At 38.1% G+C, this 11,047-nt stretch overlaps 1 long non-coding RNA gene and 1 other non-coding gene across 2 annotated transcripts; both read right to left on the bottom strand.

The window, feature by feature from the left end:
* Positions 1-1,687: 1,687 nt before the first annotated feature.
* Positions 1,688-2,986, bottom strand: LOC104590205 (uncharacterized). The gene is made up of 2 exons (XR_734086.3): positions 2,284-2,986; positions 1,688-2,165 (listed from the first exon to the last, which is right to left on the bottom strand). It is a non-coding gene; the product is annotated as an uncharacterized LOC104590205 (long non-coding RNA).
* On the bottom strand, positions 2,272-2,374 carry LOC148803274 (U6 spliceosomal RNA). The gene has a single exon (XR_016081725.1). It is a non-coding gene; the product is annotated as a U6 spliceosomal RNA (small nuclear RNA).
* Positions 2,987-11,047: the final 8,061 nt, after the last annotated feature.

Below are 11,047 nucleotides of genomic sequence, written 5' to 3'. Positions count from 1 at the left end.
ATTTATATATATTTTAAATATTTATATAATATTATATAAATTATAATTATGTCATAATATATTAATAAAATCAATAATTTTTTTTAATTTTATTTAACTATTGTATATATAAACAATTATATACACAAAATTCATATAAAATTAAAATTTTAAATTTTTTATCAATTTTTTAAAAATAAATAACTTTGGCTCGATACACAACCCACGGCACGGCACGAACCGACCCCTAAATTTTTCAGCAGAGAGGGCACCCACTTTACACCTCTATTCCGATTGTCAAAACTATAATTAAACTCCTTTTTGGATGGTTCCATTGAACCTCCCTGGCACATGGACACAACTATTGTGGACTACAGGACACTTACAAAGGGCATTCATCGAAGCAAAAGTCCCTTACACTCCTACACTCCTAGAACAGCTAATACAGCGGCACATACACTGTCACAACATAGTTGTTCTATTTGTTCTTGTTTCACCTGCTCCATTTATCCTGATTTTTTTATCTCCTATTGTCAAGGACTGTGACTTGTACTGATTTTCTGATGAATGTATTTTCCTTTGTTGGCTTAAAAAAAGAAAAGAAAAACTATGCTAACCTTATAACAATGTGCAGCAACAAAGTTCAGAAAAAAAAAAAAAAAACGGTTGATGCAGTAAATATATACCAAGTGAGATGGATGGAAGAGAAATGGAAATTGAAAATAAATGATTGGAAGCAGGAAATACAAATTACCTCAATTAAAGATAAGCCAGGAATTAATGACAAAATAAAAAGATAAGGGCACAAATGCTGATGCCAAGAATGTGCAATCCTTTAGACTATGTTTGGTTTGAAGGAAAATACAAGGAAAGAAAGGGAAAGGTAGAAAAACCTTTACAAACCTTGTATAGGTTTCTTTGATTTTCCCTTCCTTTCCCTATCTTTTTCTTCACACTAAACATAGCTTTAATAGTCAACTCTTTGAAAAAAAAATAGACAAAAATGGTGTTTGGAAGTGTGGGCATTTATTGGGACCCATTTTCAAGAAAAAATGTCCATGCTTCCAAGACCCCTTTTTTACAAAAAAATACGTTTTAATTTTGTTTGGGAGTGTTTTTGTCATGTAGGCAGTGAGCAACACCATGCTGTTTAGTAAAGTGATTAATTTTTTTTTTTGATAAATTTTTGGTAAGGTGATTTTCATCACCGATTTTCATGTATGTGGTGACAGGTAAGCACCACATAGGATACACGTAATCGTCAATCAGTCAACCGTTGGAGGAAATTTGATGTTTCATGCATCGGTGGGGTCCCGATTTATAAGGCATACCCGATTTTTCGCCTAAACCAAACAATGAAATATAGGAGCATTTGTTGAAACGCCTATATGGATCCAATGTGGCACCGTTTTTTTTTTTTTAAACCGTCACAGTTCCAAACATCCCCTAAACAATAACAACGTTGACCGAGTTCCATTAAACACAGAAGATCAAGGAATGCTTAATCAGTTGTGTGCAAGATTCAGTTATATGAATCTAGTGAGAAATGGTGCAGCAGTAAGGGCTTTGAAATGTTAAGAGCTGCAACGCATAATAACATTAGGGAATAGGGACCATGAAATCGGTTGAGAAAACAATCCAGAAATGAGAATTAATATGTGAAAGATCTGTATGTATGTCATTAGAGAACTATTGAAAAGCTTGAAAATAACCACAAATAAGTATTCCGCTAATGTGACTAAAATAGCTCTAAAAAGATATAGATTTACAACCTAGGTCATGAAGATCAGACAAACAAGAACACTATCATCCTCTCCACTGAATACCTCCAAACCATAGAAGATGCTTCGCGTGACATGTTTAATGAGCCTTCAACACACTTTTCTGTATTTTCTTTTCCTTAAACTAACACTTTCTAATGTTAAAGATCATTAATTTCATCGCCAAGAGTTCTGAAATGGCAGTGATAGAGTTTTCTCACTGAATAATTCAGAAAGGAGGAAAGCTAAGAGAAAAATTTATCCGAATTTGCTTTGAAAGGTACACAGAAACCCTACCTTGTTTCTCCACCCCAAAAGCAGAAATTTTTAAAATGGACGAAGAACGCCAAAAAGGGGTTGATCCAGATGGCTTAGCCTTCCGAATCTTCTAATGGAATCTTTCTCAGAGTTCATCATCGATCAAAACTGAAAAATCCGAAGACATAGAGAGGCAGTTTAATGGAGATGCAACGAAGTTCAGTTTTAGAAAAAAATTAGGCAAAGCAACTGTATTCTGGGAAAAATTGGAAAAAAATATTTGGACCATTTCTCGATTTGTGCGTGTCATCCTTGCGCAGGGCCCATACTAATCTTCTCTGTATCGTTCCAAATTCATCGGATGTCTCCGAAGAGACACTAAGCGTTTTCTAACAGTTTAAAATTAAAAGCACTCATTTCTTTCAACCGGGCGATGTGGGACTTTGGACTGGGTTGCTTTTCAGTTGTGGTTTGTGACTGCGACTGCGAGGTAGAAACTCAAACGAGGGCCCTATTGACTCGATGAGCTCTTCTCCCAGCCTAGCTGCACCAATGCCTTGCAGGGCAGCCACCCGACACTGGTTGGGTATGGGTCAAATGCTCCCATCCAGCTCCATCATCACTACATTGCCAGCAACAAGCAGGAAAGTTTTTATATACCGTTTTCATGTTAACGACGTTGTTCAACATTTTGGAGCCCTTTATCTTGTCATTTTCATCGCTTCATGGCTTGAACCCATTAGCTATTTGACAAAACGCCTAAGAGATCTTCTAACGATTAGTGTATGTGGCATTCTATTTCTTCAATAAATGGAATCTTTTATCACACACGTATGAAATTGTCGCACGTATGGGTTTGCCAAGAAATTTTAGGTTCTTCTCTCCTTATTCATTTTTGTCTCTCTCCCTTTTCATTTTTGCCGAAATTTTAGGGTTTCTTCTTTTTTATTGCATTTTCTTTTATCTAGATTAGTTCCTACCTTTATAATGCTTAGGCCTTGCATTTGATTTCTTCTTTCCTCTTTTCAGGTATGCATTTTCTATTTGGTTCTCAGAACCCTTGATACTGTTGGTTAGTTCCCATTATTCTTGGTCTTTGTATAAATGTTGTGATCTTCTCTATTATGGTCTTTTTTCTATTTATTAAATAATTCATTCTGGCTTATTAGATGTGGCATGCTTGATTCTTTTCATTTGGTCTGAAGCAAAAATTTTATGAATAAGAGGAAAAAGGTAAAAGAAAAAAAAAAGAAAGAGGATCTCAAACCAAATAGAAAAACAAATAGGCTCTAAATACAAGAAATACATGAGGTACAAATCATTGACCCTAGTAATCAGTTGGATTATTTGGAAGGAAGGGAACTATAGTGTTTTTGAGTCCAAGAGGAGCTCTGATGATGATGTGTTGCATTAGGATACAACAACTATACACTCTTGACTGTTAGTCCATGAGCAGTTCAGAACGACGGGATATGATTTGGAATGCACAAATTGGAAAGTGCAAATGCTTTTTCCTAAGGGAATAAAATCAATGCCAGTTAAAGAAAAGAGAAGACTTTAGTTAATCTAAATATTAAGGGTTAAGTATCTGTAAGAATGAACTCAAAATATTATTTTCTGCAGATACTTGCAAGTCACAATATGTTTTCCCCATGTATCATATTTACTGTTTTGTTTGTATTTTTTTAATCTGACAATTCATAAAAAGCTGAATAATGGTTATAAATGGCTCTGGTGTAACTAATTTTTTTGCAGCGATGTTCGTATGGAGGCAATTTATATGTTTCCCCCATATAAAGGGTTGTTCATATGGAGGAGATCGAAATCTTTCTACAACGCAAGAAATCTATGCATCTGCGTTTTTTCTATTCATTCTTGGTCTCTAATTAATTTTTTATTATTTTTTTAATTTTAGATGGAATGTATAGGAATTCGAATCTGATGTAATATTAATAGAAAAATTACGTTTTCTATTTTATTTCATTTGAACATGAAGTTGGAAGCGCGAAGGAGAAAATTTTGCAAATTTGGGTTCGACGATCTACGATTTGTAGTTTTGGAAACTGCAAACTGTGAACTAATTTTTGTTTTGCAGGGTTGCAACCTTACGAATAGCCCTCTTGCTATTATTTACTAATTCTTGATTGTCATGTATCCGTTTCTTTATTTTCATATCATGTTTCTTGAATTGGATCTTGAATTAAACATCAAACCCTAGACCCATTCGAACCAGATTGGACCAAATTGGTTGTACCGAATCTGTGGTTCGATGGGGGATGTTCTCAGCCCTAAAATTTCCTTCATGTGATGAGGGGTTGATGGTTAATTGCAAGATGCAATTCGTCCCACATCTGTAAAACCCAGTTTTGATTTGTTAAAACTGCTTTAACCCAATTCAGCATAAATGCTATATGGGTTGAACTGCTCTTTGTAGTTCAGCCCATATACCTAGCTAATATTATGGGCATTAAATGGGCTAAAAAGGTTTTTAAATTTTAATTATGGGTTTTACAATTATTTAATTGATTGGATCAATTATGGATTCCATGCATGTGATGTATGTGTTGTGATGTACTGCATACATGCGCCATAAGTGCTTGGCCCATGCTAATTCGATAGTGGCTCTTTCAAACACCATCGCTGAATGCACATCATTGCCATGGTGCCCTTAAGATCATTGGATGATCTCCCTTATCAGTGGGCCCGCTTCAGTTTCTCCCCAAGAGAAACACCCCGAAAGCCTAACCATTTTGGGCCCACTTTGAATCTGGCTTTATGAAAGTCAGTGGGAGCCACTTTGTTTGACCTAAATCAAATCTAGGGGGTTCCCTCCATTAAATATAAGTGCATGTGATAAGGAATTTCATATGATGAATTCTCTAAAGGCCTTCCATCATTAGTATGAAGGTTGGCTGTATTGGTGGGTGGAGATGCACCATAAAATTGAGTTACTCATTTGCTAATGCAGTTGGTTGGATCTTCATGAGATGATAGGGGCGTCATAAACCGATGTGGGAGGGGCCTATCCTAAAATGGAATACTTTCTCACGACACCTTGGCGTTCACGAACATGATGGGTGAACACTTACTGGACAAAAATGTTTAACCTAAAATGGCTATAAACCTTTTCTGACAAAGGCCAAAGCTCATAAGATGAGTGGATGAGATCATTCACAGAACGTGGCGGGGTTTTGCAGCTGAAACAGTTGGCTCCATGCACCCCACGTGGTTTCCCACATTTCTAGAGACACAACTGTCTACATCACTGAAATCAGAGGGAATATCAGAGATGCCCAAAATGGAAATGGAACATAGATTAAAAGCCCTTTCTATGTGATGGCATGAATTAATTAGGTTGTGGACTTATAAATCTGTTTTGCCTTTACGAGAAATGGCAAACAGAAACTTCACCAAATTGTTAGATGATAACAAACTCAAGGGCCCTAATTATGCTAACTAGTTCTGAAACCTTATGCTGGTTTTGACGTTCGGAAAATTGGACAAAATTTCTAAGAGCCCTGCTCCAAATCGTTCGGGTGATAGGGCTTCTGAGGCCCGAAGAAGAGAGTATCAATAATGGAAAGAAAAAAATTCTCTTGCTCGGTGTTATATTATAGCCTCTTTAGACAATCCGATACAGCGACAATTCGATAAGATCAAAGTGTCCAAGGATATATTGGACAGTCTGAAAACTATGTACAAAGAGCATAACCATTCTACTCGACAAAAGGTCTTAAAATTGTTTATGACCGCACAGATGATCGAGAACCAATAGGTTCATGACCATTGTCTAAAGATGATGGGTTATATCAATGAACTGGAGGCTCTCGGGTCAGGGCTAGATCATGACATCAAAATTGATGCTGTCCTCAATTCCTTACCTCCATCCTTCAATCAGTTTATCATGAATTACAACATGAATAAGCTAAACGTTAGCCTTTAGGAACTCAACAATATGTTATAGAGGGCTGAAGAACTGATTAAGAAGGATAAGTCGATATCCGTGCTTGTTGAAGGTGGCAAATCGAGCAAGAAAAAGCGGAAGGCTAAATGAAAAGCTTAGAAAAAGGGTAGCAAAACTAAAAAGCAAAAGAAAGATAAGGCATCGGATGCCTGTCATTTCTGCAAGCAGACCAACTACTAGAAGATGAATTGTCTTCAATACCTAGAGACTAAGAAACAATGTATGTCCGATTCTTTCATCATAGAGACCAATTTGTTGGTCACTTGAGTTTCCTGATGTATTGACTCTGGGCCTTCAACTCATGTGTGTAACTCGTTGCAGGGGTTCAAGATAAGCAGAAGATTGAGTGATGGAGAAGTGACACTTTACTTGGGGACTTCTGCAACTGTTGCAACTACGACCATAGGCACTGTATAATTAGTTTTCATAGAAGGAATTATTGTACTAAAAGATTATCTTTTCGTACCTAATTTAAGAAGAAATTTGATTTATGTCTCAAAATTGTGCATGGATGGTTATTCTATTTTGTTTAGTAATGTGATTACTATTAAACGGAATAACCAATTCCTAGCATATGAGGAACTTGAGAGTGGTCTCTATGTCCTCTATCCCTCTTTGGAAACAAACATTACCGAAACTACGTCGGAAATAATCCCCAAGAAAAGAAACCGTGATATAGTTAGTCCCACATGCTTGTGGCATTACCAACTTGGCCACATTAACATAGATCGTATCACAAGGTTGGTAAAGTATGGTCTTTTGGATTTTCTAACCGTAGAAGATTTTCCAACCTATGAACCTTGCCTTCAGGGTAAGATGACGAAGCAGCCATTTAACAGTAAGCCTGGAAGATCTACAAGCACACTTAACCTTATACATACTGATGTATGTGGTCCCCTGAATGTTAGGACACGTAATTAGCACATTTTTTTATAACCTTTACCGATGATTATTCTCGGTATGGTTACGTGTACCTAATGAGACAAGTTTAAATCTTTTAAAAAGTTCAAGGAGTTCAGACAAGAAGTCGAGAAACAGTTAGGGAGAGAAATTAAAGCCCTTCGATCAGATCGGGGTGGTGAGTATCTCTCTGACGAATTCAGGGACTACTTAAAGGATAATGGGATATTATCACAATTAGCCCCTCCCGCTACACCACAGTTAAACGGTGTGTCGGAGAGGAGGAACTAGACCCTATTGGATATGGTTCGGTCACTTCTCGTCCACTCAGAATTACCTACATCTATTTGGGGATACGCATTGGAGACTGCGATTTATGTGTTGAATCGGGTTCAAACCAAATCCGTTCCGAAGACTCCATATGAGCTTTGGACTGGTAAGAAACCAAGTGTGAGACACTTGAAGATTTGGGTTTGTCTGGCACATGTTAAAAGAACTAGTGCTGACAAATTGGAATCTAAGACCAGTCGTTGCCTATTTGTAGGTTACCCCAAAGGCCCTGTAGGTTACCTATTCTATGATCTGAAAGAAAAAAAAAATGTGTTTTGCAGTCGAAATGTCTGTTTCTTATAAGAAGATTACATCTTCAACAAGAAGTTGTTCTTGATGAGGAGAGCCTAGGAGTAGTGGGAGATGTCCCACAAACTCTAGATACTCAAACTAGAAGGTCTACCCGGGTATTCAGGCCTCCAATTCATTACGGTTATGACCAAGAAAGCTACTTGGTGGAACCTACGACAAGTGAGGAGGATCCCATGACTTATGCAAAAGCTATGTTGGACATAAATTCCCTGAAGTGGGTAAATGCCATGAAAGCCGAGATGGACTCGATGGAGACCAACAAGGTTTGAACTCTTGTGGACCCACCCTCTAGGGTGAAAGCAATTGGTTGCAAGTGGATTTACAAGAGGAAGAAGGGCCTAGATGGTAACATTGAGACCTATAAAGCTCGTCTTGTGGCGAAATGGTACACTCTGAAAGAGGGAATCGACTATGGTAAAGTCTATTAGGATCTTGCTAGCAGTAGCAGCATACCATAACTACAAAATTTGGCAAGTGGATGTCAAAACCGTATTCCTGAATGGAGATCTTTCTGAAGATATCTATATGCAACAACCGCAAGGATTCATTGCTGCAGATTAGGAACACATGGTATGCAAACTTAACCTATCCATATATGGACTGAAGCAGGCTTCTAGGAGTTGGAACATCCGGTTTGATTCTACTGTTAAATAGTTTGATTTTGAGCAAAATCCAGATGAGCCCTGTGTTTACAGGAAAACTAGTGGGGATAAGGTTACGTTATTGGTTCTATATGTAGATGACATTTTACTCATTACGAATGATGTAAGAATGTTAACTACAGTGAAAGTGTGGCTTTCATAGAAATTCTCCATGAAAGATCTTGGAGAAGCCACCTATGTCTTGGGACTTCGACTCTATAGAGATAAATCGAAAATGATAATAGGATTATCCCAGTCTACTTATATTAACAAAATTATCAAGAGATGAAGTATGGAGAACTCCAAGAAATGAAATGTTCCTTTTAGTTACGAAGCCACTCTCTCCAAGGGTATGTCTCCCAAGACTCCCGAGGAGATTGAAGGCATGAAGGAGATTTCCTATGCCTCATCCATAGGGAGCATCATGTATGCCATGCTGTGCACTCGTCCTAACATTGCTCAAGTAGTGATTGTGGTAAGTAGATACCAGTCTAACCCAAGACAGGAACACTAGACAACTGTGAAAAACATACTGAAATACCTTCGAAAGACAAAAGAGTTTTGTCTGGTATTCGATGGTAGTTCACTACAGATTCAAGGGTATAGTGGTGTCGATTTACAGTTAGCTGGAAAAGCAGCAAACAAGGTTCCACCGCAGATTCCACAACCGAAGCCAAATACATTGCCACAAGTGAAGCTGCTAAAGAAGCCGTCTAGATAAAGAAGTTCATTCAGGAATTAGGAATAGTTTCGTCCAACACATCACCCATTCCACTGTTGTGTGACAACAATGGAGCTATAGCTCAGGCTAAGGAGCCACAAGCCCACTCGAAGTCGAAACACATCGAGAGGAAGTACCATGTACTGTGTGAGATAGTTGGTAGAGTGGATGTCCTAATTCAAAAAGTAGCACCGGCGAATGATGTAGCAGACCTATTGACTAAGCCACTTACATAGAAAGTGTTTGAGAAACACGTGGAAAGTATGGGACTTTGGCTTGTACCCGATTGGAGCTAAGTGCAAGTGGGAGCTGTTAGACAGTTATGTCCTTAGCTCCAATCAGATTGTTGTATCCTTTAACATTTATTGTAAATGAATAAAATACATAATTGATTCATGTCATTGTGGTGTGTTTCTGTGTAATACCCTTAAACTGGATACTTATGAGACTCATGTTAGTTTAAATCTTCACAGCCGTTGGATAGATTTGGGGAGATTTATCTTGCCAAGGCTGACATTGATGTGCCGCCAAGTTGGTTGAGGTGGCTTGTCTCAGCTACCAGGGTGAGACCTGAGGTACATGCAGTGTGGGTTTTCTTGAAACCCTGAACTGGACCAAATTCCAGTATTAACCTAGACCTTGGAGACAGATGGGCAAAACTAGAATATTACACTTAACCCCTAGGCTCGATTATGATACTGCACTAGGTGTCGGATTGGGTTGTCTTTGATGTACCAATCAATGAGATCCCTAGAGGGGGTCAAAACCTGGGTATGTTGGGACAATCCGAGAATTCACCTAAGTGGGTGATCATAATGACATGATCAACCCCTTTGTTGGACAAAGTGAATGATTGAGGAATGCACTCTCTCTGATGGAAACATAAACTACCAACAGTTGATTTCAAACGTTGAGATTTGTTTTGGAAAATATAGTTTCAAAATGTTTGCAAAAGGTTTTAATTCCCTGAATCCATATAAGTAGAGAGTGCAGCATTGTTCCTTGCAGCTGAGGGAGAGGTCCTCTCTTGTTGGGCAGTGTTTGATCATTATGGGCTGAGAGGTTAAATGCAAGACCATTGAGGGTAATACCTAATGGGCTAATCTTGCATCTGCCTACAGTCCTTGGGTTTTCATAAAGTGACTGGACCCAATGACCATTTAGTGTAAATGTTGGGCCCATTAAGAGCTCATGGTAATGGACTCAGGGGTTCACAGTCTCCTATAGTGAATTCGGCCAGGCCTTGTAACAAAGGCTGGGTTGAACCCATGTGGCTGATGTGTACATCAATGTTTAGGTCCCACGCCATACAAAGAGAGCCAACTGGGCAGCAGGTTAAAGGGGTAAGTGAGCACATAAGCTTAATGGGCCTAAAGCCCAATTCGAACTGGGTTCAAATTAGTTAATTAAAATGAGGCAATATCTGATTTATAATCAGATTAGGATTAGCTGAAAGGATAAGATATGTCTTATCCATTTAAGAGTCCAGATCCAAATATCATATTTGGACTAAGAAACTCTCTCCTAATTAGATTATGAGGTTGATCCAAAGAAGACTATAAATAGGGGGCAAATTCCTCAGTTTTAACACACAACAACATGCAGAATTCTCTCCTATTCTTGCCATCCCTATCTAGTTCAATCTCCTCTTGAGGAATTGATCAAAAAAGGTTCTTGATATTGTTTCTTGGTTGAAGAAACAATTTGAAGACATGCTCACCAGCCCCTGTTTGATTCTTGCTAAAGAATCTTGGTTCTTGCTTAAGACCCATCTTGCTGATCCTACTTCTTCACACACTGTCATATTCAGTGAAAGCGGGTTTTGGTCTTCTCCTTGGGCGTGAACACCTTCATTGGGAGTTACTGCTACTTCGTATCAGGCATATCCCTCTCCTCCCTTTTGGTTTCAGATCCGGTCCGGTTTTGGTTCAAGATTGATCATTGAAAGTGCAGTTTTCTAAAATAGGGAATGCGATTCCCATATGGGAGAGAGAGAAATTTTTTTTTGAAATTTCTCATCCCTTCAATAAAGATATCACACATTATTTTAGGTGCAATAGCCTATTGTAGTTTTTTTAGAAGAGGGCTTAATTCTCTGTTAGAATATCTGGTGGATAGCATGCTACAACTTTGAAAGGATTCTTAATGGCTATTATTCTTGGTCTTTCTTCCTTCATTCTTG

Source organism: Nelumbo nucifera, chromosome 1 (assembly GCF_055504915.1).
Source record: "Nelumbo nucifera cultivar China Antique chromosome 1, China Antique-T2T, whole genome shotgun sequence".
Taxonomy (NCBI): domain Eukaryota; kingdom Viridiplantae; phylum Streptophyta; class Magnoliopsida; order Proteales; family Nelumbonaceae; genus Nelumbo; species Nelumbo nucifera.
Note: the sequence above shows the minus strand (reverse complement) of the source record. Positions and strands in the feature narration are given on the sequence as shown.